We start from the raw sequence: 26,986 nt of genomic DNA, 5'->3' as shown, positions 1-26,986 counted from the left end.
AACATGACCAGTAACCAGTAACTTGCTAACATGACCAGTAACCAGTGACTTGTTACCATGACCAGTAACCAGTAACTTAACATGACCAGTAACCAGTAACTTGCTAACATGACCAGTAACCAGTGACTTGTTACCATGACCACTAACCAATTAACTTAACATGACCAGTAACCAGTAACTTGCTAACATGACCAGTAACCAGTGACTTGTTACCATGACCAGTAACCAGTAACTTAACAGGAATGAGCGACCGTCGCAGCTGGGAGTGTTCACAGAAACACGACCCCCCCCACAGACACACACACACACACACACACACACACCTTTTCTCGAGGTAGTCACTGATGAAATGAAACCGAGTTCCCTATACATGAAAAGCCGTCGGGGAAGTTGGGCTGACTGAACGGCCATCGAGCCAGTTACATGACCACTAACCAATTAACTTAACATGACCAGTAACCAGTAACTTGCTAACATGACCAGTAACCAGTGACTTGTTACCATGACCAGTAACCAGTAACTTAACATGACCAGTAACCAGTAACTTGCTAACATGACCAGTAACCAGTGACTTGTTACCATGACCACTAACCAATTAACTTAACATGACCAGTAACCAGTAACTTGCTAACATGACCAGTAACCAGTGACTTGTTACCATGACCAGTAACCAGTAACTTAACAGGAATGAGCGACCGTCGCAGCTGGGAGTGTTCACAGAAACACGACCCCCCCCCCCACACACACACACACACACCTTTTCTCGAGGTAGTCACTGATGAAATGAAACCGAGTTCCCTATACATGAAAAGCCGTCGGGGAAGTTGGGCTGACTGAACGGCCATCGAGCCAGTTACATGACCACTAACCAATTAACTTAACATGACCAGTAACCAGTAACTTGCTAACATGACCAGTAACCAGTGACTTGTTACCATGACCAGTAACCAGTGACTTGTTACCATGACCAGTGACCAGTAACTTAACATGACCAGTAACCAGTAACTTGCTAACATGACCAGTAACCAGTGACTTGTTACCATGACCAGTAACCAGTGACTTGTTACCATGACCACTAACCAATTAACTTAACATGACCAGTAACCAGTAACTTGCTAACATGACCAGTAACCAGTGACTTGTTACCATGACCAGTAACCAGTAACTTAACATGACCAGTAACCAGTAACTTGCTAACATGACCAGTAACCAGTGACTTGTTACCATGACCAGTAACCAGTAACTTAACATGACCAGTAACCAGTAACTTGCTAACATGACCAGTAACCAGTGACTTGTTACCATGACCACTAACCAATTAACTTAACATGACCAGTAACCAGTAACTTGCTAACATGACCAGTAACCAGTGACTTGTTACCATGACCAGTAACCAGTAACTTAACAGGAATGAGCGACCGTCGCAGCTGGGAGTGTTCACAGAAACACGACCCCCCCCACAGACACACACACACACACACACACACACACCTTTTCTCGAGGTAGTCACTGATGAAATGAAACCGAGTTCCCTATACATGAAAAGCCGTCGGGGAAGTTGGGCTGACTGAACGGCCATCGAGCCAGTTACATGACCACTAACCAATTAACTTAACATGACCAGTAACCAGTAACTTGCTAACATGACCAGTAACCAGTGACTTGTTACCATGACCAGTAACCAGTAACTTAACATGACCAGTAACCAGTAACTTGCTAACATGACCAGTAACCAGTGACTTGTTACCATGACCACTAACCAATTAACTTAACATGACCAGTAACCAGTAACTTGCTAACATGACCAGTAACCAGTTACTTGCTAACATGACCAGTAACCAGTGACTTGTTACCATGACCAGTGACCAGTAACTTAACATGACCAGTAACCAGTAACTTGCTAACATGACCAGTAACCAGTGACTTGTTACCATGACCAGTGACCAGTAACTTAACAGGAATGAGCGACCGTCGCAGCTGGGAGTGTTCACAGAAACACGACCCCCCCCCCCACACACACACACACCTTTTCTCGAGGTAGTCACTGATGAAATGAAACCGAGTTCCCTATACATGAAAAGCCGTCGGGGAAGTTGGGCTGACTGAACGGCCATCGAGCCAGTTACATGACCACTAACCAATTAACTTAACATGACCAGTAACCAGTAACTTGCTAACATGACCAGTAACCAGTAACTTGCTAACATGACCAGTAACCAGTGACTTGTTACCATGACCAGTGACCAGTAACTTAACATGACCAGTAACCAGTAACTTGCTAACATGACCAGTAACAAGTGACTTGTTAACTTGACGAGTAACCAGTAACTTAACAGGAATGAGCGACCGTCGCAGCTGGGAGTGTTCACAGAAACACGACCCCCCCCACACACACACACACACACACACACCTTTTCTCGAGGTAGTCACTGATGAAATGAAACCGAGTTCCCTATACATGAAAAGCCGTCGGGGAAGTTGGGCTGACTGAACGGCCATCGAGCCAGTTACATGACCAGGGAAGAATGAGCAGCTAAGTACGGTCAAGTTATGTGTGTGTATCCAGAAACGGTGCTTCTTCTGTAATGTTGCCTCGTCACGTGATGTGAAAGGCTAACATCGGTCTCTGAACATAAATGAAATACACCGGGCATCCAGGCGGCATGGCGTTCTATTCCGTTTGCTGGTTTGAATCCCCGTGCTTGGTTGGACGCTATGACTTGAGACCCGGAAGCACTTCTGGCTGGTCACACGGCAGATGGACAAACCGTTACCATGCTGACAAACGTGACCTGAAGGAGAGGTTTTAAGCTGATTTGATTTGAGTTGTGTAACAGAACAAAGAGGTGGTGCTACATTTGATAAGAGAAATCTGAGATAACTTGACTGATTTAGCCTGTATTTAATCCTTTCATACATGCATACCTTTGTACGTGTTGCATTATTTGAGTTTTCTTGGTCTGACTGTGAAGTGATCTTTGTTTTCAGCATCATTCAGGTTTTCATACCGGGTATTTGTGTTCAGTAAGTCGTGTTTTTCTGAGCAACATGTGTTGAGGTTGATTTTCAAAAAAAGAAAAAGGGATTTTGTACTGTGCTTTTCTGCCTGATATTCAAAGCTTTTGTTTTCGTTGTCTCATAACTTTCTCTGTGTATACTGATGTGTGACAGTGTTAATGGAGGTTTATGTATGTTTCCCTTTGTGGTTGTGACAGCTTTTCTTTGTCTATGTATGGATATCTGGAAAGTATTGTCTTTACTCAGCTGTGTGCGGCTGGGGTCAGCCTTTGTTTAACCGGGGGGAATATGTAATAGTCAGAAATATACCTACTGTGTTTTGGGACAGTATTTTGGTTGTAGCACCATATTTGGTTACTGGGTAGCACTTCATGTATATACTGTGACTCATCACTAAAGCCAGCGTCACTCCCTGTCCACCTGTCTATCGATCTTTCGGTCGTGATGTCACACGCGCGTTGCATTTTGGGAAAGCCGCCATCTTCCAAGTAATATTAATCATTGTTGTTAGCTGTTAGCACAGATCTTTCTTACCAACTCTATTAGTACAGCAAATGTTTTTTTTTTCAAATTAATGTTAAGATCATACATTTTCTCTGGTAATTTTTTTTTAAGGTAACATTTTAGGTTAGAGTGGGATAGTCAGAGAGATGAAGAAAGTAGACAGGAGTACAAGGAGACGCAGCGTAAAGTGAAGAGAGAGGTGGCAAAGGCAAAGGAAAAGGTGTATGGTGAGTTGTATGACAGGTTAGACACTAAGGAAGGAGACAAGGACTTGTACCGATTGGCTAGACAGAGGGACCGAGCTGGGAAGGATGTGCAGCAAGTTAGGGTGATCAAGGATAGAGATGGAAATGTGCTGACAAGCGAGGAGAGTGTGCTGAGAAGGTGGAAGGAGTACTTTGAGGGGCTGATGAATGAAGAAAATGAGAGAGAGAGAAGGTTGGATGGTGTGGGGATAGTGAATCAGGAAGTGTGGTGGATTAGCAAGGAGGAAGTGAGGGCAGCTATGAAGAGGATGAAGAGTGGAAAGGCAGTTGGTCCTGATGACATACCTGTGGAGGCATGGAGGTGTTTAGGAGAGATGGCAGTGGGGTTTTTAACTAGATTGTTTAACACAATCTTGGAAAGTGAGAGGATGCCTGAGGAGTGGAGAAGAAGCATACTGGTACCGATCTTCAAGAACAAGGGCGATGTGCAGAACTGTAACAACTACAGAGGTATAAAGTTGATCAGCCACAGCATGAAGATATGGGAAAGAGTAATAGAAGCTAGGTTAAGAGGAGGGGTGATGATCAGCCACAGCATGAAGATATGGGAAAGAGTAATAGAAGCTAGGTTAAGAGGAGGAGAGGTGATGATCAGCCACAGCATGAAGATATGGGAAAGAGTAATAGAAACTAGGTTAAGAGGAGAGGTGATGATCAGCAGCGGTATGGTTTCATGCCAGGAAAGAGCAGCACAGATGTGATGTTTGCTTTGAGAATGTTGATGGAGAAGTATAGAGAAGGCCAGAAGGAGTTGCATTGTGTCTTTGTAGGTTTAGAGAAAGCATATGACAGGGTGCCGAGAGAGGAGGTGTGGTATTGTATGAGGACGTCAGGAGTTGCAGAGAAGTATGTAGGAGTGGTGCAGGATATGTATGAGGGAGGTGTAGCAGTGATGAGGTGTGTGGTTGGAATGACAGATGGGTTCAAGGTGGAGGTGGGATTACATCAAGGATCGGCTCTGAGCCCTTTCTTGTTTGCAGTGGTGATGGACAGGTTGACGGACAAGATCAGGCAGGAGTCTCCATGGACGATGATGTTTGTGGATGACATTGTGATCTGTAGTGAGAGTAGGGTGCAGGTGGAGGAGAGCCTGGAGAGGTGGAGGTATGCACTGGAGAGAAGAGGAATGAAAGTCAGTAGGAGCAAGACGGGATACCCTATGTGTGAATGAGAGGGAGGACAGTGGAATGGTGAGGATGCAAGGAGTGGAGGTGACGAAGGCACATGAGTTTAAATACTTGGGGTCAACTGTCCAAAGTAACGGGGAGTGCAGTAGAGAGGTGAAGAAGAGAGTGCAGGCAGGGTGGAGTGGGTGGAGAAGAGTGTCAGGAGTGATGTGTGACAGAAGGGTACCAGCAAGAGTTAAAGGGAAGGTTTACAAGATGGTGGTGAGACCAGCTATGTTGTATGGTTTGGAGACAGTGGCACTGATGAAAAGACAGGAGGTGGAGCTGGAGGTGGCAGAGATGAAGATGATAAGATTTTCATTGGGAGTGATGAAGAAGGACAGGATTAGGAAGGAGTATATTAGAGGGACGGCTCAAGTTGGACGGTTCGGAGACAAAGCAAGAGAGGTAAGACTGAGATGGTTGGACATGTGTGGAGGAGAGATGCCGAGTATATTGGGAGAAGGATGCTGAATATGGAGCTGCCAGGGAAGAGGAGAAGAGGAAGGCCAAAGAGGAGGTTTATGGATGTGATGAGGGAGGACGTGCAGGTGGCTGGTATGACAGAGGATGATGCAGAAGACAGGAAGAGATGGAAACGGATGATCCGCTGTGGCGCCCCCTAATGGGAGCAGCCGAAAGTAGTAGTAGTAGTAGTAGTAGGTTTTAGGTTAGATTGGATATATAGCTATATATTAGATTAGATAGTGCACGCAGGTGAGATGGTTGGCGTTCCTGTTGTGTGAAGAATTGCCACAGCAAATCCCACGATCGCTCCGGTATTAAGCTAGAGAATGGGTTACGCTTTGGTTCTTTCCGTTCTTGGAAGAGAAACGAAGGAAAGAACGTAGAGGAGTTAACCAAAAGGTGCAGGATGGCCTGGGTTGCAGCAGTGAGACGCAAATCGACCACATTCAAATACATTTCGGCGGCAATGTTGGTGTGTTCTTTGCATTTTCACAAAGGTAAGCTTTCGTTTCTCTCACACACACATAACGCTCGCTAACGTTACAGAGCTAACGTCACCGTATGGTCTCACAGGCACAGAACTGTTAAACTGGTTGTCTAACTGCATTAGATGGATGATGATAAGGTTGGCTAATGTTGTACTTGGGTACGATTTGAGTTAGGTATGATCAATTTAGCTCGCTATGATACGAGCGATTAATGATCCATAGCGTTAACATTAGCTAGGTAACATTTATGCAAACATTAACCAATGTTGTCCCTGTATGCCACCTTTTCTTTGTATCTTTCTTTACACATTTCAGTGAGGTAAGGGTAAAGGTAAACGTAACGCTAATATATGGCTAAGTAAACTGTAAACTGTATATTGCAAATTGGAATGCGTGTTTACCTGTTGTACTTTGTTGTTTGCACATTTCATTTCGGAGCTCATACCTTTTTTTTCTCCATTTCACTGCCTCGGGACTTGTAATTGTGTGTATGTGACAAATAAACAACCACCTAGTTAAGAAGTTAACTTCATTTGGTGGCGCTTTGATCTGCACGTGTTTCCCGTCCATGGATCCCACACAGTTTGGAAAGACCCACACTCTTCAGAAATACCAAGCAATGTCGGTCCACTCTCTGGCTGTAGGTACAGACACAGAGTCCTTGCTCAGCGCCTCCCAGACAGCCTGGCCCACCTCAGATACAATCAAGGACACTATCACCGATCCTAATTGGTAGCTAGCAGCAACACTTTTCTGGCTACTGCCAGATGTAAGGATCCTCAACGTTACAGCCAGTCTCTCTTGCTGCGGGTCCTTCTATGGTGCATGTATGGTTCAATGCGATGCAGCAGCTCATCAAAATGGGGAACGGACATACAGAAGTAGCTGAAGTGCATTTCCTCGTCAATAGCACGCATCAGCCTCACAATATGGCTATATTCCCCACCGAGACATCTCTGTGCATTTAAGGGACGGACAGACCATCTCCTCTGGTGTCGCCTCTGCTGTTTTAATAGCCATAGGCAGATAAATTCTTCCTCAGCAATGACAAGCTCCAGGGAAGTGCCTGTAGCCCTGTTGGATAATGACGTTCTTCCAGTAACACTCACTTACTTCTTGCTTACTCACAGAATATATTGTTTGCAGTGCTCCCTGCTGTTTCGGGAAAATACTGCAAGAAAAAAGTATTGAGCATCAACCCCTCAGTGCATGCTCACAGCTCACACATCCTCTGCAGAGGCCCGCACCATGGCGTCTCACACGAGTACCAACAAAACTTAATCCTACCCATCTCTACAGACACACAGGCCTGACAGCAAACAAGCTTGAAAATGTGTGTGCGTGTGCGTGTGCGTGTGTGTGTTGCGGGGATCCTGACAGTTCTCATATCCCATGGTTCTTCGCTGCATGACAGAGAAAATGTGCTGACAGAAGTGCAACACACACCAACAGCAGCAGTAGTTGTGTGTTGCCAAGAATCAACTTTTCTGCTCTTACATGCTCTCCTGACCTCTGAACTCTGACTTTTTCACTGACAACAGGAGCTGTCTGACTGACAGAAAGAGACAGAGCTGTCTGTCTGTCCGTCTGTCTGTCTCTTAGTTCACTAAGATTTCAGTCAGATCAACACAAAAATAGAGTACGAGAGACAAAAAGAGTGACAGAGCGAATGAAAGAGAATGAGGGCGAGACAACGAGGGAGGCAGAATGACAGAGAACGAGGGAGAGAGAACGAGGGAGAGAGAACGAGGGAGAGAGAATGAAAGAGAACGAGGGAGAGAGAACAAGGGAGAGAGAACGAGGGAGAGAGAACAAGGGAGAGAGAACGAGGGAGAGAGAATCAAAGAGAACGAGGGAGAGAGAATCAAAGAGAACGAGGGAGAGAGAACGAGGGAGAGAGAACAAGGGAGAGAGAACGAGGGAGAGAGAACAAGGGAGAGAGAACGAGGGAGAGAGAATGAAAGAGAACGAGGGAGAGAGAACGAGGGAGAGAGAACGAGGGAGAGAGAACAAGGGAGAGAGAACGAGGGAGAGAGAATCAAAGAGAACGAGGGAGAGAGAATCAAAGAGAACGAGGGAGAGAGAACAAGGGAGAGAGAACGAGGGAGAGAGAATCAAAGAGAACGAGGGAGAGAGAATCAAAGAGAACGAGGGAGAGAGAACGAGGGAGAGAGAACAAGGGAGAGAGAACGAGGGAGAGAGAACAAGGGAGAGAGAACGAGGGAGAGAGAATGAAAGAGAACGAGGGAGAGAGAACGAGGGAGAGAGAACGAGGGAGAGAGAACAAGGGAGAGAGAACGAGGGAGAGAGAACGAAGGAGAGAGAACGAGGGAGAGAGAACGAGGGAGAGAGAACGAGGGAGAGAGAACGAAGGAGAGAGAACGAAGGAGAGAGAACGAGGGAGAACGAGGGAGAGAGAACGAGGGAGAGAGAACGAAGGAGAGAGAACGAAGGAGAGAGAACGAAGGAGAGAGAACGAGGGAGAACGAGGGAGAGAGAACGAGGGAGAGAGAACGAGGGAGAGAGAACGAGGGAGAGAGAACGAGGGAGAGAGAACGAAGGAGAGAGAACGAGGGAGAACGAGGGAGAGAGAACGAGGGAGAGAGAACGAAGGAGAGAGAACGAGGGAGAACGAGGGAGAGAGAACGAAGGAGAGAGAACGAGGGAGAGAGAACGAGGGAGAGAGAACGAAGGAGAGAGAACGAGGGAGAGAGAACGAAGGAGAGAGAACGAAGGAGAGAGAACGAGGGAGAACGAGGGAGAGAGAACGAGGGAGAACGAGGGAGAACGAGGGAGAGAGAACGAGGGAGAGAGAACGAGGGAGAACGAGGGAGAGAGAACGAGGGAGAACGAGGGAGAGAGAACGAGGGAGAGAGAACGAGGGAGAGAGAACGAGGGAGAGAGAACGAGGGAGAGAGAACGAAGGAGAGAGAACGAGGGAGAACGAGGGAGAGAGAACGAGGGAGAGAGAACGAGGGAGAACGAGGGAGAGAGAACGAGGGAGAACGAGGGAGAGAGAACGAGGGAGAGAGAACGAGGGAGAGAGAACGAGGGAGAGAGAACGAGGGAGAGAGAACGAGGGAGAGAGAACGAGGGAGAACGAGGGAGAGAGAACGAAGGAGAGAGAACGAGGGAGAGAGAACGAGGGAGAGAGAACGAGGGAGAGAGAACGAGGGAGAGAGAACGAGGGAGAGAGAACGAAGGAGAGAGAACGAGGGAGAACGAGGGAGAGAGAACGAGGGAGAGAGAACGAAGGAGAGAGAACGAGGGAGAACGAGGGAGAGAGAACGAAGGAGAGAGAACGAGGGAGAGAGAACGAGGGAGAGAGAACGAAGGAGAGAGAACGAGGGAGAGAGAACGAAGGAGAGAGAACGAAGGAGAGAGAACGAGGGAGAACGAGGGAGAGAGAACGAGGGAGAACGAGGGAGAACGAGGGAGAGAGAACGAGGGAGAGAGAACGAGGGAGAACGAGGGAGAACGAGGGAGAGAGAACGAGGGAGAGAGAACGAGGGAGAGAGAACGAGGGAGAGAGAACGAGGGAGAGAGAACGAAGGAGAGAGAACGAGGGAGAACGAGGGAGAGAGAACGAGGGAGAGAGAACGAGGGAGAGAGAACGAGGGAGAGAGAACGAGGGAGAGAGAACGAAGGAGAGAGAACGAGGGAGAACGAGGGAGAGAGAACGAGGGAGAGAGAACGAGGGAGAACGAGGGAGAGAGAACGAGGGAGAACGAGGGAGAGAGAACGAGGGAGAGAGAACGAAGGAGAGAGAACGAGGGAGAACGAGGGAGAGAGAACGAGGGAGAACGAGGGAGAGTGGTGCAGCTAAAAATGACAAGAATTCGTTTAAACATGACTTGCCTCTAACAGGATTAGAAGTCTTGCTGTGCCGTTTCACTGTGTGTGTGGTGTGTGTGTGTGTGTGTGTGGTGTGTGTGTGTGTGTGTGTGGTGTGTGTGTGGTGTGTGTGGTGTGTGTGTGTGTGTGGTGTGTGTGTGTGAAGGATTGGAGAGGAGAAAAGGGCTAAAAATGGAAAGGAGAAAAGGGAAGCAGAGGAGAAGATATAAACGTATTGAACCTACAGTTCCCTCTCATGGAAGCAGAGAAACCTTCTCACATGATACAACTCCAATTACACATGTTTACACACATAGTACTACACACCTTGTACACACACATAGTACTACACACCCTGCACACAGTACTACACACCCTGTACTACACACCTTGTACACAGTACTACACACCCTGTACACACATAGTACTACACACCTTGTACACAGTACTACACACCCTGTACACACATAGTACTACACACCCTGCACACACACATAGCACTACACACCCTGTACACAGTGCTACATACCCTGTACACAGTACATGACATGACATGACATGACATTCCAGTCATTTAGCCGACGCTTTTATCCAAAGCGACTTACAATAAGAGCATCATGTAACGCAGGAGATCAGGACAACTACTAGTCATCACAGGTCACAAGCGCATCTTCTCTCTAAACAAGGACATACACGAAAGGATATACTCTGATTACAATGACATGAATATCACAGCAATTGTCATTGTTAGCGTTGATAAATTAATTATCTTTTAAACCACCTTTTTAACTGTAACACATCCATTCTAACTCTTTTAAACAGCATTCTAATATGTTTCACTTTAACATGAACTTGAATTATCACTACTAACATGTAGCTTTTAATAACCAAAAATCACTTAAATCACATTGTAGTTGTACTACAAACCATTTTGTAGTACAACTTGGCCTGGAAAAGCGCTATGTAAGTTTACTTTTATTATTATTATTATTATTACTTAATGTCAACAAAATAAGCGAAATGCACCTTTAATGCTTCATCACACTATCTGCTGTCCACTGATCAGTTAACAGCTAGCTTGGCGATTAGCGCCAGTTTAGCGATTAGCGATGTTTGTGGCACAGAAATACGATGACACATTAGGCATCAAAGTACAATGAAAACATTCGACAACATTCTCATAACCCCGACTGGTTCTTATGAAAAGTATCTGACATGAACACCAAGTATAGTGTAGTATTTCTTCACAGCAGCTAGCTAGCTAGCTAGCGTGTAACGTAGCGTGACTACTAGCAAACAACACGCGCTTCACTCACCGGAGCTTCGGACCCATTACTACTTGACAGAAACTGCCCCCCCCCCCCACGTTCAGCGCTGGGCCTCTGATAAAAGAACTGCGTACTGGCGTCTACATATGGGAATATTCCAGGTTTTCGGACTGTTTTGTGGCGTTTCATACCAGCAAAGGTTAAATCCGCGGCAACGCAGGAAGAGATCCTCAGCAGAAAGGAAATGGTGCCTGCAAGCAGCACCAATACCCTTAAAATGCGCTGCCGGGCTCCCTCTGCTGGGAACCACATGGAACTACATCGCTAAATGACATAATGGGTTCTAGTAGCCCTATATGTCATACGGGTTACATAAGGAACGCTAAAAGAATGTGTAAGGATAGGACAGCTTGGAGGGGAATTAAATCTACCCAATTTCCCCTCAGGGATGAATAAAGTATTCGGATTCGGATTCTGAGGTCTTCAATCGCTCAGACAAACAGTGACAGGAGAGCTCTTAAAGTTGGGGGAATAAATGATACTGATCTCCCAAATATTTTGAATGATTCTGATACCCATTTTGAAAAACATGACTTTTCTGAAAACATCTCTGGTCTTAGAGAGTCTTTCTCTTCTGACTGTGATATCGTCATCAGTCATGAATGTGTTGGAGATCTCTTAAAATTAGTAAACACCAGGAAGGCCCCTAGTCCAGATCACAATTGTGGACGCACATTGCGATACTGTGCTGACCGGCTTGTTTTGTCAACTTGATGGTGTAGAATGACTCGCATGGAGGCAGTGTTGGCGTCTAGGCTTAACATTTAATAATCATTGCAGGGGAACTCAGGTACAGTGTACAGGCATGTAGCTGTGTGTATATTGCCGCCACTAGGCTGCATGATCACGTGACTACTCTGCAAGTACGGAATGCAGATCAGTACAAACATAACGCTACAAGGTTATCTACATTCTCCTTCTTTAGTTCAGAGCTGTCATTATGTTTTCAAAATGTTCACTGTGTTTCAAAGTAGCTTATATTTAGTAAAGCAGTACTGGCTATCTGGTGCTGGTCTTCCACGAACTACGCCTGACATGTAACTCTGCAAAGGAAGCAAATCTGTGTTAATGTCACATTAAACATTTCAACAACATTTCAACAACAAGAGAAGTATACTTATGACGGTAGGTAGAATTTAACATTTAACATTTCAACCAACAAGGCAAGTCAGTTCTTGCGTCCATGCACTCGTCATTCAGTGTATTTTGGGTTGGGCTTTGAAATCCTCCCAGATCGTGTGATATAGGGGGATTGAGATTGTCCAGGTGGCTCCACGACTGGTGGTGGCTCTTCAGTGGTCACTTGAGTGCCATGGTCTGGCTCTCTAGTGAGTACTGATGGAATGCGTTTCACTTGAGTGCCACCTTTGTCTTGCTTTCTGGTAAGTACTGATGGAACGTGTTCATTTTGGTCGAGGATATGTTGAGGTTCGGATACTGGCAGAATGTGCCGTCGGTTTCTCCCGTATTCCTTTCCTTCTGATTCAACGATGTAAGATCTAGGTTAGTTGCACTTCCTTTTGATCACTCCGATCTTGTCATGTCCCTTTGTAGTCTGAAGACGGACCATTTGGGACGGTTCTAGTGCAGGCAGTGGTCTGCTTGACTTGTCATAGTGCGCTTTCTGCATTCCCCGTTTCTTTGACAGCTTAGCCCGGACCGTTACTGTGTCCTTTGACTACGGCGCCAACAGCTGCTGGCTGGCAGGTAGGGTGGTGCGTGTTCTCCTAGATAGGAGACGCTGTGCGGGAGAGCCCAGGGTTGTATCTCGTGGCATGTTCCGAATGTTCAGCAGATTCAGAAGTAGATCTGTTCCATCTCTCTTTGAAGTTTCAAGCAGCCTCTTTGCGCTTCGAACTGCCCGTTCTGCCAGGCCGTTTGCTTGTGGGTATTCAGGACTGCTGGTGGCGTGGTGGAAACCCCAGGTTGTGGCAAACTCACGAAAAGTCTGACTGGAGAACTGGGTGCCATTGTCTGAAAAGACAGTGTCAGGGACGCCATGGACTGAGAAGTGCCGCTTTAGCTTGTTGACCACACTTTGTGAAGAGAGGTTTTTAAGTGGATGCATTTCAAACCACCCTGAGTACGAGTCGACCAAGACCAGGTTGTGGTGACTGTTCCACTCGAAGACGTCTGTGGTGACGGTGGACCAGGGCAGGTCTGGGATTGGGGTGGGTTGCAGTGGCTCTTTCTGTTGATGTCCTTTTAGACTGCTGCACACACTGCAGGCTTGGACCATGTTCTCAACATCCTTTGCCATGGATGGCCAGAATGCAACATCACGTGCTCTGCGTTTCGTTGCTTCGGCCCCAGCATGTCCTTTGTGTAGAATGGTCAGGTACTCAGACTGTAGTGTTTGGGGAATGACCACTCTTGTTCCTTTCATTACAATGTCATTGTCGATGGTGAGCTCAACCCGGAAAGTAAAGAATGGTCTTGCAGCAGCTGCAGTACTGCTTGCTCGGTCGGGTCATCCTTGCTTTAGAGTGCGGCAGGGAGCTTGCATTGAAGAGTCTGCAGCTGTGTGTTCTCGCAGCTCCTTCAGGCGATTTGATGAGATGGGCTGGACTGCCATCACTTCGAAGTCGTTCTGTTCAGTTTGATGCTGTGATGTGCTCTTCCTTGGTGCACGAGACAGCGTGTCAGCCAAGTACGTGAACTTCCCTTTCTTGTAGACAAGCGTCAAGTTGAACTTGTGCAGCTTCAGCATCATGCGTTGCAGACGCGCTGGTGTGGTGTGGATTGGTTTGTTCAGGATTGTGATGAGGGGCTGATGGTCGGTTTCGACTGTGATTGGCTTGCCGTAGACATAGTCGTAGAACTTGAAACATGCAAAGACCACCGCCAGCAGCTCCTTTTCTATCTGAGCATATCTTGTCTCAGTCTCCGTCAAGGTGCGCGAGGCATATGCTATGGGTTCGCCTCCCTGTAGGCAAGCTGCACTAAGGCCATACTGTGATGCATCACAGGTGAGTGTGACAGGCTTTCTCACGTCGTAGTATTTCAGCACCGGAGGGCTTGATATGTGGGCCTTCAGTCTGTTTAAAACATCTTCGTGTTCCTTTTCCCAACACCAGGCTACGTCACGTTGCAGCAGCTGGCGGAGTGGTGCAGACAGTTCGCTGGAGTTAGGGATGAACTTTCCAAGGTATGTTGTCATTCCTAAGAATCTCTGAAGAGCAGCCTTGTCTTCAGGTGGGGGTATCTCAGTGATTGCTTTTATCTTCGCAGGGTCAGCTTTGAGTCCTTGATCTGTGAAGACGTGTCCCACGTAGCTCACCTGTTTGAGTCTGAACCTGCATTTCACCGGATTCAGTCTGAGCTTCACTTTCCGAGCCCTGTCCAGAACCTTTTTGAGGTTGGCATCATGTTCCTCTACTCCGTTGCCGCCCACGATGATGTCATCGACGATGATGCACATGGATAGCCTGTGATGACCTGCTCCATCGCACATTGGAAGACCTCTGATGCTGAACTGATTCCAAAGGGCATTCTCAGGAATCTGAACCTCCCCAGGGGTGTGGCAAATGTTGTTCGGATGGAGGATTCTGTGTCTAGTTTGATTTGCCAGAATGAACTTTTTGCATACAGCACCGTAAACACAGTGGCGTCAGACATTTGTGTAGCCACCTCTTCGACCTTGCGCATAGGATAGTGAGGGCGCATTAAAGCTTCATTCAAGTCACGTGGATCGATGCATATGCGAATGTTGTCAGTGTCCTTCTTGTGTGTGGCAACCATTGCAGAAACCCATTCTGTGGGCTCTGTCATTGGTGTGATTACTCCCAGTGTCACCATCCGATCCAACTCTTTTCTTACTTTGTCCTTCATCACTACGGGGATGCGCCTTGGTGGCCTCACGACAGGTGTGACATTTGGATCGACTTTCATTGTGTATGTTACTGGTAGTGAGCCAATCTCGTCATTGGACAGGTCAGCATATTCAGAGAATATTTTGTGTGAAAATGTTGAATCCTTGTTGACGTCAACTTGATGTACGTCGTTGTTTAGAGTGATTAAGTCCATCTTTAGGCAGTCTGGTAGGCCAAGTACTGGTTGGACATTGTTTTTCACCACATGGAACTGCAGCGTGTGTGTCTGCGTCCTCATTTGAGTTTAGCAGCGCAGTGCCTTCTGTGTGGATCACGGTTCCGCCATATGCCACTAGTTTGGCTGTCTGTGTCTTGTCGATTTGCTCTGCTTGTTTCACGAAGGTGTAGGTGTCTGAGGAGATGACGTTACACTTGGCCCTGGTGTCTACTTTTAGTTTCAGTGGTTTGCCATTCACTGTGACGGAGCAATAGATCTCCTTTTTGTTCTTTATGTTCTCCAGGTTGATTGTGCTGATTTCTCTAGCGTCTAGTGATAGTCTATCTACATGAAATGAGCCATCGCTGCTGTCGGAGTCCTCTGCTGTGACCAGATGATTGACAGGTTTGTATGCAAGGGCTTGTCTAGCGGAGCTGCAGTACCTTTTGAAATGGTTGTATGTGTTGCAGATGTGGCACTGCTGCCCGTATGCCGGACACTCCCTTGGTGGGTGATTTCCACCGCAATTTCTGCAGTTGGTGATCCCTGTTGTTGAGGTTTGTTCACTCTGCGATGTTTATCTGACTCCCTTCTGGTTTTATCTGGAGGCTTTTGGATATTGGACAGCATCCACGCTGACTGGGGCATGCATTGGAGTGGTCAGAGTTTTGCTGTGTTGCTCAGCTAGTTCGCTTATTTGACACATATGAATAGCCTTAGCTAGAGTTAGCTCACTTTCCTTGAGTAGTGCTTTTCTGACACTATCACTGGTAATGCCACACATTAAACGGTCTCTGATCAGCTCATGCTGGAGAACTCCGGAATTACAGCTTTTAGATTTGATCCTGAGTGTACTCACATATGCTTCCACTGTTTCCCCAGGTTTATGGTTTCTGGAGTTGAAGGAATGCCTCTCCATGGGGATGTTTGTCTGAGGGTTGCAAATTTCCCTGAATTTTCTTTTCAAACATTCCGGGTCTTCTCGTGTCTCTGCCCACCTCATGATGGACCCCGTCTTCTGCGAGCACCGCTGGTGGATACGTGGATGAGCGTTCAACTTCGCTTGCCTCTGCTCCTGCTAAGGTTGGCAGTATGGACGCTTGCCTTTTGGCCGGTTTGTCCCTGTGCGCTGCGGCGATGAATATGTCATATTCCTGCTCGAATACGCGCCAATTCTCTGCTACATCACCATGGAAGGGAAGAGGGTCTGGTCGCCGAAATCCGTCTGCCATTGTCATCCTTCTAGCGAGCTTTTACTTCTGTCGTCTTTGTGGAGTTCCTCCCGTGCAGAGGGACCGGCTACGTTAGTGAGCCAGCGCCGCTAACTGGACTCACTTTGCCGAACAAGGCGACGGATCTGACCATGGACCTTTTGAGTCGGGGCAGTATCAGGTTTCACTCTGACACCATGTAGAAGGCCTCGCATGGAGGCAGTGTTAGCGTCTAGGCTTAACATTTAATAATCATTGCAGGGGAACTCAGGTACAGTGTACAGCATGTAGCGCCGCCACCAGGCTGCATGATCACCTGACTACTCTGCAAGTACAGAATGCAGGTCAGTACAAACATAACGCTGCAAGGTTATCTACAGATGGAAAACTTGATCCACTGCAATTTGCTTACCAGGCAGGGAGAGGTGTGGAGGATGCAAAACGTTTTATACTTAATAACCTGTATAAGCACTTGGAAAAGCCCCAAGCCCATGCCAGGCTTTTGTTTGCTGACTTTTCATCGGCATTCAATATGATGCAGCCGCATCTGTTAGTAGACAGGTTGTTGTGTGATTTTAATTTGCCTCACCAGCTCGTGTTCTAGATCTTGGACTTCTTCACTGACAGAGAGCAGAAGTTGTCTGTAAAGGGCTGTCTCTCAGACTCTGTAGCTATATCCACAGGCTCACTACAAGGATGCCTCCTTTCACCCTTACTTTTTATCAGGTACACTGATGGATGCAAGAGCACTAAGGAGGGCAGCTATTTGGTCAAATTTTCTGACGACACTCCATTGCTGACACTCCTCCGAGGTTCAGAATCAGTCCATGGGAATGCGCTCCACTTATTTTATTTCTTGGTGTGATAACAACTTCTTGGACTTAAATATTTCTAAAACCAAGGAACTGATTATTGACTTTAGACGTAACAGAGATGCAGCCAGAGTGCATCATTCATAATGACAGTGTGGAAAAGGTCACATCATACAAACATTTGGGCCCTATCATCAATGAGCACCTTAAATTTGATGTGAACACTGAGGCTGTTGTGAAACAGGAGCAACAGAGAATTCACCTTCTCCGTAAACTAAAATCCTTTTCTGTCAGTCCAGTCAGCCCCTGTCACTTTCATCAGTCTTTTATTGAGTCTTCTAAGTTTTTCTGTTACCTGCTGGTTTCACAGCCTCACGGTAAAACACAGAAACAGCCTGAACAGCATTGTTAAAATCTGTTCTAAGATCACCAGAGTGAAACAAAGAGATCTGAATTCTTTTTGCAGCCAACAAATCCTCCAGAAAGCAGCAGGTATGTTGGCTTCTTCTGGACAAGTTCTAACAAGTGAATGTTGTCTGCTGCCATCAAGGCGTCGTCATGTTTTACCCGCTGGTAAGACTAACCCTTATTCTACATCACTCATACCTGCTGCAACTCGATTACTAAATGCCCCATCGTGTTTTTTAACAGCTTGTTTTATTGTCTTATCAGGTTTATCTTATTGTGTTCCTGATTGTGTACTTTTATAGATTTTATAGAGTTTATTCCACATTTAGCTCCCTGGGGCGTTATTATTTCTTGTTTGTGTTATTTGTTTGTTTACATGCCACTGTGTTTTGTGTTCAATAGCTTCTCCAAACAAATTCCATTGTATTATATTGTACTGTATTGTATTGTACTGTATTGTGTTGTGTTGTGTTAACTTGTGTTTTGTTGTATTGTATTGTGCTGTATTGTGTTGTATTGTACTGTACTGTATTGTATTGTACTGTCTTGTATTGTACTGTATTGTATTGTGTTGTGTTATGTTGTGTTAAGTTGTGTTTTGTTGTATTGTATTGTATTGTATTGTGCTGTATTGTGTTGTATTGTACTGTATTGTATTGTACTGTACCTTGTTGTGTTGTATTATTTTGTACTGTGCTGTGTTGTATTTTATTGTATTGTATTGTGTTGTGTTGTACTATATTGTATTGTATTGCACTGTGCTGTGTTGTATTGTATTATACTGTACTGTACTGTATTGTATTGTACTGTGTTGTGTTGTGTTAAGTTGTGTTGTACTATATTGTATTGTATTGCACTGTGCTGTGTTGTATTGTATTGTACTGTATTGTGTTGTGTTGTACTGTATTGTACTGTACTGTATTGTATTGTGTTGTATTGTATTGTGCTGTACTGTGCTGTGTTGTGTTTTGTTGTGTTGTACTGTACTGTACTGTGTTGTGTTGTGTTGTATTGTATTGTACTGTACTGTGCTGAGTTGTGTTTTGTTGTATTGTATTGCACTGTATTGTATTGTATCATATTGTATTGTGTTATGTTGTGTTGTTTTGTGTTGTGTTGTGATACAGCCTTTAAGACCAGGGAAAGACTACATTTAAGTTCAAGTTTAAGTTCATATCACCACACAACACACATGGTGTCAGCCCGACATCTACACACATTGTATGTTATACATTATATATATATATCTATATATATATATATATAGATATATATATGTTGTTTTTTTCCAAAACCATCAGCGGTGTTGTTATATAAGTACTCAACTAATGAGGAGCGGAATATCAATACAGATGCAGGAAAAAAGTGTTAAAGCATAGCAGTACAGGCCTGTGTCGTGCGTCGCGCACTCATCAGCTGCTTATATATATATATATATATAGCTAGATATATATATATATATATATATATATGTATATATATCTTGAGATAGATGTAGGAAAAAAACCTTTAATACATGGCAGTACAGGCCTGTGTCGTGCGTCGCGCACTCATCAGCTGCTTATATATATATATATATATATATATATATATATATATATATATATATATATATATATCTTGAGATAGATGTAGGAAAAAACCTTTAATACATAGCAGTACAGGCCTGTTTCGTGCCTCGCGCACTCATCAGCTGCCAAGCTGGCTTAACGGTTTCCCCCTGGGGAAACTCCTCACTGTCAGGTGAAAAGAAGCAGCTGGCGACTCCACATGTATGGGAGGAGGCATGTGGTAGTCTGCAGCCCTCCCCGGATCGGCAGAGGGGGTGGAGCAGAGACCGGGACGGCTCGGAAGAGTGGGGTAATTGGCCGGGTACAGTTGGGGAGAGAAAATCCTCTTGCCTCCCACTTGGGACTGAGATCAACTGGTGTCCTCACTCTACTTCTGAACAAATGGAGGGAAGCTCTCACAAGTGGTGAGCGGACGCTGTTGGTCCAGCATTATAATGACTCTGTCAGACCCGATGAGAAGGATGTTTTCCCTTCTATGAACCTTTCCCCAGATTTTAAGGGCTGTACAGGACCTCTTTTAAAAAGTGAGAATCCCTCTGTGTTTTCTTTTCGGGGTCCAAATGGAAGGTCGGTGTACAAAATGTATGTTAAAGTTCTGCACAGGGACAAATTGAATGGTAAACCTGACACCCCACGGAGGGCTCACCTAGGTCTGGGGGACAGTGTTGGTCCTGAGTGGAGAGCGCTGTGCAAACCACCACCACTGGTCAACAGAGCTGCAGACCTGCAGTGGAGGGTCTTACATGGTATCGTGGCTGTTAATGCTTCTGTCTCTGTTATTAATTCTGATGTTGGCCTTGAGTGTCCATTTGGCTCTAATGGCGAAACTCTCTTTCATTGCTTCATGGAATGTTGTCGAGAAAGTGACTGTTTGTTAGTTTCCACTCCTCGTACACAGGTGGACACTGAAGGGAGCTGTGCTTTCCTGAAAATCAGCAAGTTTTTACAGGTCACCAAGGGTTTGAGGGCGGTCAGGGTGGAAAATGACCTTCCAGACTCGCAGGTTTTTGTTGACTCAGTCAGACGTTTTATGAAAACACAGAGGATTTGGAGGTGAACACGTTTACTGAGCAGGAAGTCTTCAGACTGAGAGAACTTGTACAGAGGGTGAAATTGCAACTCCTCAATGATGCTTAAGACGAATTTGGTGGACGAGTGTGTTGCTCTGGGCGAGCGTCCTCTTACTGCTGCTGGAGGAGCCACTGATTCATGGAGCCAGGCTGGATGTCCACGACTGGTGCTCTCCAGGACTTTCCCAGAAACTGGTTTCCACCACGAACACCACCCTACAGCATATAGTGGCTGCAGCAGGATCAGGACTTGACAACACCGAGGCGGTAGCTCAGCTGCTCAACATGAGGTCTACATGACGCACAGGAGATTTTTTAAAGCTATGAAGTAAAAAACTGTCTGAAGAAGAGCTGAAGATGATGAAGGCCTACGGCAGAGGATCAGAGCTTCCACACGGAAATGGCCTTTTTTCCAGAACTTGGGGTGGTAGTGTGCATAATGGGAGCTGATAAAGATCTGTTTTTATTTCTTTCTTTTTTTTAAAAATTTGTGTAATGAGGGAAAGTCCTGGCTGTATTATTGGCTTTGTTTTATTTTATTTATTTGTGATGTAAATGGTGTAAACACAACATCCATTGCGCGTTGTCCATCTTGGGAGAGGGATCCTCCTCTGTTGCTCTCCCTGAGGTGACTTCCTCTTTTTTCTCCCTGTTGAAAGTTTTTTATTTTAGGGAGTTGTTCCTCATCCAATGCGGGGGTCTAAGGACAGGATGTTGTGTTGCTGCAAACCCCCTGAGGTGAATTAGTGTTTATATTGGGCTATTTTGAATTTCTGTTTTTACAAACACTTGTTTAGACCACTCAATGTTGTTTTTTCCCGAAACTGTTTTTGTTTTTTGTTTGTTTGTATGAGCTGGATTATGAAGAGATGATTGTGTTTGAGTATCAGCTGTTGGACTGTAATGTATTCTGAATAAATGTACCTTTTTCAAATCAAAATCAAAATCTCGCATCCCTCTCTCTCTTTCTCTCTGTCTGTCTGTCTGTCTGTCTGTCTGTCTGTCTGTCTGTCTGTCTGTCTGTCTGTCTGTCTGTCTGTCTGTCTTTCTGTGTGTGTGTGTGTGTGTGTGTGTGTGTGTGTGTGTGTGTGTGTGTCTCTCTCTCTCTCTCTCTCAGTGTCCAGGTAAAGAAACAGTGTTCTTGGCAGGAGGAGGTTGGCATCTCACATACACATTTTCTCCTTGGATAGACCCGGCATGACTCTCTCTCTCTCTCTCTCTCTCTCTCTCTCTCTCTCTCTCTCTCTCTCTCTCTCTCTCTCTCTCTCAGTGTGTGTCTAATAGTTGAGAATTAGTCCAGCATCTCTGCCACTGAGAGGGAGAGAGACACAGAAGGTATCGGCTCTTGACCAATGGCTACACCAAATTTAAGGATGGACACATGGACCAAAATACAGTTAGACACTCAGTCAGATGGACAAACAGACACAAACACTCCAACCGACAGATGGGTTTACACACTAGATGGCCAAAAGTATGTGGACATCCCCCTCTAATTAGTGGGCTCAGCTATTCCAGCCACAGCCATTGCTAACAGGTGCACAAAATGAAGCAGCCAGCCATGCAGTCTGCACCGACAAACACTGGCAGTGGAATACGTCGAACTCCAGCGCTCGATGACTTTTAATGTGGCTCTCTGTCTTAGGATGCCACCTTTCCAACAAGTCAGTTGCTCAAATTTCTGCCTTGCTAGATCTGCCCGGGTCAACTGTAAGTCTTACTACTACTACTACTACTACTACTACTACTACTACTACTTCTGGCTGCTCCCGTTAGGGGGCGCCACAGCGGATCATCCGTTTCCACCTCTTCCTGCCCTCTGCATCTTCCTCTGTCACACCAGCCACCTGCATGTCCTCCCTCACCACATCCATGAACCTCCTCTTTGGCCTTCCTCTTCTCCTCTTCCCTGGCAGCTCCATATTCAGCATCCTTCTCCCAGTATACCCAGCATCTCTCCTCCACACATGTCCACACCATCTCAATCTTGTCTCTCTTGCTTTGTCTCCAAACCGTCCAACCTGAGCTGTCCCTCTAATATACTGGTTCCTAATCCTGTCCTTCTTCATCACTCCCATTGAAAATCTTATCATCTTCATCTCTGCCACCTCCAGCTCCTCCTCCTGTCTTTTCATCAGTGCCACTGTCTCCAAACCATACAACATAGCTGGTCTCACTACCATCTTGTAAACCTTCCCTTTAACTCTTGCTGGTACCCTTCTGTCACACATCACTCCTGACCCTCTTCTCCACCCACTCCACCCTGCCTGCACTCTCTTCTCCACCTCTCTTCTGCACTCCCCGTTACTTTGGACAGCTGACCCCAAGTATTTAAACTCATACGCCTTCATCACCTCTACTCCTTGCATCCTCACCATTCCACTACAACTAAAACTGTAAGTCTTACTGTGAAGTTGAAAGTCTCTGAGTTACATGAATCGTTGGGAGCTTCATGAAATAGGTTTCCATGGCTGAGCAGCCACATCACAATCCTAAGATCACCATGTACAATGTCAACATCAGTTGGAGTACTATAAAGCACACTGCCTTCGGACTCTGGAGCAGTGGAAACACGTTCTCTGGAATGGTGAATCATGCTTCACTATCTGGACCTGATACCGTGTGTTATAACATACATGTTTCTATGGCGATACCATGTGTTATAACATTCATGTTTCTATGGAGATACCGTGTGTTATAACATACATGTTTCTATGGAGATACAGTGTATCAACATACATGTTTCAGTGGGGATATCATGCATTATAACATTCTTTGGAGATACCGTGTGTTGTAACATACATGTTTCAGTGGAGATACCGTGTGTTGTAACATAAATGTTTCTATGGCGATACCGTGTGTTGTAACATACATGTTTCTATGGAGATACCGTGTGTTATAACATACATGTTTCTATGGAGATACCGGGTGTTGTAACATACATGTTTCTATGGAGATACCGTGTGTTGTAACATACATGTTTCTATGGAGATACCGGGTGTTGTAACATACATGTTTCTATGGAGATACCGTGTGTTGTAACATACATGTTTCTATGGAGATACCGGGTGTTGTAACATACATGTTTCTATGGAGATACCGTGTGTTGTAACATACATGTTTCTATGGAGATACCGTGTGTTGTAACATACATGTTTCTAGGGAGATACCGTGTGTTGTAACATACATGTTTCTATGGAGATACCGTGTGTTGTAACATACATGTTTCTATGGAGATACCGTGTGTTGTAACATACATGTTTCAGTGGAGATACCGTGTGTTGTAACATACATGTTTCTATGGAGATACCGGGTGTTGTAACATACATGTTTCAGTGGCGATACCGTGTGTTGTAACATACATGTTTCTATGGAGATACCGTGTGTTGTAACATACATGTTTCTATGGAGATACCGGGTGTTGTAACATACATGTTTCAGTGGCGATACTGTGTGTTGTAACATACATGTTTCTATGGAGATACCGTGTGTTGTAACATACATGTTTCAGTGGAGATACCGTGTGTTGTAACATACATGTTTCAGTGGAGATACCGTGTGTTGTAACATACATGTTTCAGTGGAGATACCGTGTGTTGTAACATACATGTTTCAGTGGAGATACCGTGTGTTGTAACATACATGTTTCAGTGGAGATACCGTGTGTTGTAACATACATGTTTCAGTGGCGATACCGTGTGTTGTAACATACATGTTTCAGTGGAGATACCGTGTGTTGTAACATACATGTTTCAGTGGAGATACCGTGTGTTGTAACATACATGTTTCAGTGGAGATACCGTGTGTTGTAACATACATGTTTCAGTGGCGATACCGTGTGTTGTAACATACATGTTTCTATGGAGATACCGTGTGTTGTAACATACATGTTTCAGTGGAGATACCGTGTGTTGTAACATACATGTTTCAGTGGAGATACCGTGTGTTGTAACATACATGTTTCAGTGGAGATACCGTGTGTTGTAACATACATGTTTCAGTGGAGATACCGTGTGTTGTAACATACATGTTTCAGTGGCGATACCGTGTGTTGTAACATACATGTTTCTATGGAGATACCGTGTGTTGTAACATACATGTTTCAGTGGAGATACCGTGTGTTGTAACATACATGTTTCAGTGGCGATACCGTTTGTTGTAACATACATGTTTCTATGGAGATACCGTGTGTCGTAACATACATGTTTCAGTGGCGATACCGTGTGTTGTAACATACATGTTTCTATGGAGATACCGTGTGTTGTAACATACATGTTTCTATGGAGATGGCGTGTGTTGTAACACCCATGTTTCTATGGCAATACCGTGTGTTGTAACATACATGTTTCTATGGAGATACCGTGTGTTGTAACATACATGTTTCAGTGGAGATACCGTGTGTTGTAACATACATGTTTGAGTGGAGATACCGTGTGTTGTAACATACATGTTTGAGTGGAGATACCGTGTGTTATAACATACATGTTTCTGTGGAGATACCGTGTGTTGTAACATAAATGTTTCTATGGCGATACCGTGTGTTGTAACATACATGTTTCTATGGAGATACCGTGTGTTATAACATACATGTTTCTATGGAGATATCATGTGTTGTAACATACATGTTTCAGTGGAGATACCGTGTGTTGTAACATACATGTTTCAGTGGAGATACCGTGTGTTGTAACATACATGTTTCAGTGGAGATACCGTGTGTTGTAACATACATGTTTCTATGGAGATACCGTGTGTCGTAACATACATGTTTCAGTGGAGATACCGTGTGTTGTAACATACATGTTTCAGTGGAGATACCGTGTGTTGTAACATACATGTTTCTATGGAGATACCGTGTGTTGTAACATACATGTTTCAGTGGAGATACCATGTGTTGTAACATACATGTTTCAGTGGTGATACCGTGTGTTGTAACATACATGTTTCTATGGAGATACCGTGTGTTGTAACATACATGTTTCAGTGGAGATACCGTGTGTTGTAACATACATGTTTCAGTGGAGATACCGTGTGTTGTAACATACATGTTTCAGTGGAGATACCGTGTGTTGTAACATACATGTTTCAGTGGTGATACCGTGTGTTGTAACATACATGTTTCTATGGAGATACCGTGTGTTGTAACATACATGTTTCAGTGGAGATACCGTGTGTTGTAACATACATGTTTCAGTGGAGATACCGTGTGTTGTAACATACATGTTTCAGTGGCGATATGGTTCCATGGTTACTGACTATAAGCAAGGCAGCAGCACACTGGTAAACACCAGCTCAGTCACAAGCAGCCTGAAGGAACAAACGTGTGCGCATGAGTCCCCGAGAAGGTACACACTCATACACACCACACATCCACACTCACACACCACAAATCCACACTCACACACCACAAATCCACACTCACACACACACACCACAAATCCACACTCACACACACACCTACACACCACAAATCCACACTCACACACACACACATACACACCACAAATCCACACTCAGACACACACACACACACACACACACACACCTACACGCTACAAATCCACACTCACACAGAGCACAAATGAAAACACACACGTGCGCGCGCACACGCACACACCACAAATGAAAGTACACAAACAGACGCACCAACACTAAATTACAACTCGTTGTGCACGCACTATCTGTCACAGACACACACACACAAGGCCTGGTCACGGACTGACCGACTCCCACTTCCGGTCGGTTTAATGGTAATGTCGCCCACGCGGCCATTACACCCCTCAGATGTAAAACCACCGAACCGGCACGGAACCACGACACGAGGCAGGCGCGCGAGGAAGACCTCCATTTCCAACTTTAACTCGTTTCAACAGAACCCCGTCTGCACGCGCTCCACCCACAACGACGACCGTGCACCGGAACACACACACACACACGCACACGCACACACACACACACACAGCCGTGCTCACCTCCTTCTTGGTCCGGTTGGAGACAGGCCGGGATGTTCTTCTTCCAGCCGGGCATGATGCACCTCAGTGCCGCTAAGGAGTCCACGATGGCCTGTTGTTACATCCACACCTCCGCTAACACGGCTCCATAGCCTAGCTGCTAGCTTAGCTGCTGCTGAGCTGCTGCTTAGCTAGCTAGCTTAACTGCTGCTCCACAAGATCCCCTCACCTCTCTGCGTCTGCGTCCACCTCTCGCTCTCTCTCTCTCTCCCTCTCTATACGTCTCTCTCTCTCTCTCTCTCTCTCTCTCTCTCTCTCTCTCTCTCTCTCTCTCTCTCTCTCTCTCTCTCTCTCTCTCTCTCTCTCTCTCTGTCTCTCTCTCTCTCTCCCTCTCTCTCTCTCTCTCTCTCTCTCTCTCTCTCTCTCTCTCTCTCTCTCTCTCTCTCTCTCTCTCTCTCTCTCTCTCGCTCTCTCTCTCGCTCTCACTCTCTCTCTGTCTCTCTCTATACGTCTCTCTCTCGCTCTCACTCTCTCTCTCTGTCTCTCTCTATACGTCTCTCTCTCTCTCTCTGTCTCTCTCTATACGTCTCTCTCTCTCTCTCTCTCTCTGTTTCTCTCTGTCTCTCTCTCTACACGGCTCTCTCTCTCTCTCTCTCTCTCTCTCTCTCTCGCTCTCTCTCTATACGTCTGTCTCTCTCTGTCTCTCTCTCTGTCTCTTTCTCTCTCTGTCTCTCTCTCTCTCTACCTTTCACTGTCAAATTCAAATTCAAATAGCTTTATTGGCATGAACAAAAAATATGTTGTTGCTAAAGCAGTTTGCAGAAGATTCAAAAATTACATCACATATTAAATACACATTAAATTT

At 45.4% G+C, this 26,986-nt stretch overlaps 1 protein-coding gene across 1 annotated transcript in view; it reads right to left on the bottom strand.

The window, feature by feature from the left end:
• Positions 1–26,355, bottom strand: part of grip1 (glutamate receptor interacting protein 1) — a 132,366-nt gene extending 106,011 nt beyond the window's left edge. The window contains exon 1 of the mRNA XM_056275893.1: positions 26,143–26,355. The gene's annotated coding sequence lies outside the window, so the exon portion shown is untranslated. The remainder of the gene's footprint in view (positions 1–26,142) is intronic.
• Positions 26,356–26,986: the final 631 nt, after the last annotated feature.

Source organism: Lampris incognitus, chromosome 3, assembly GCF_029633865.1.
Source record: "Lampris incognitus isolate fLamInc1 chromosome 3, fLamInc1.hap2, whole genome shotgun sequence".
NCBI lineage: Eukaryota > Metazoa > Chordata > Actinopteri > Lampriformes > Lampridae > Lampris > Lampris incognitus.
Note: the sequence above shows the minus strand (reverse complement) of the source record. Positions and strands in the feature narration are given on the sequence as shown.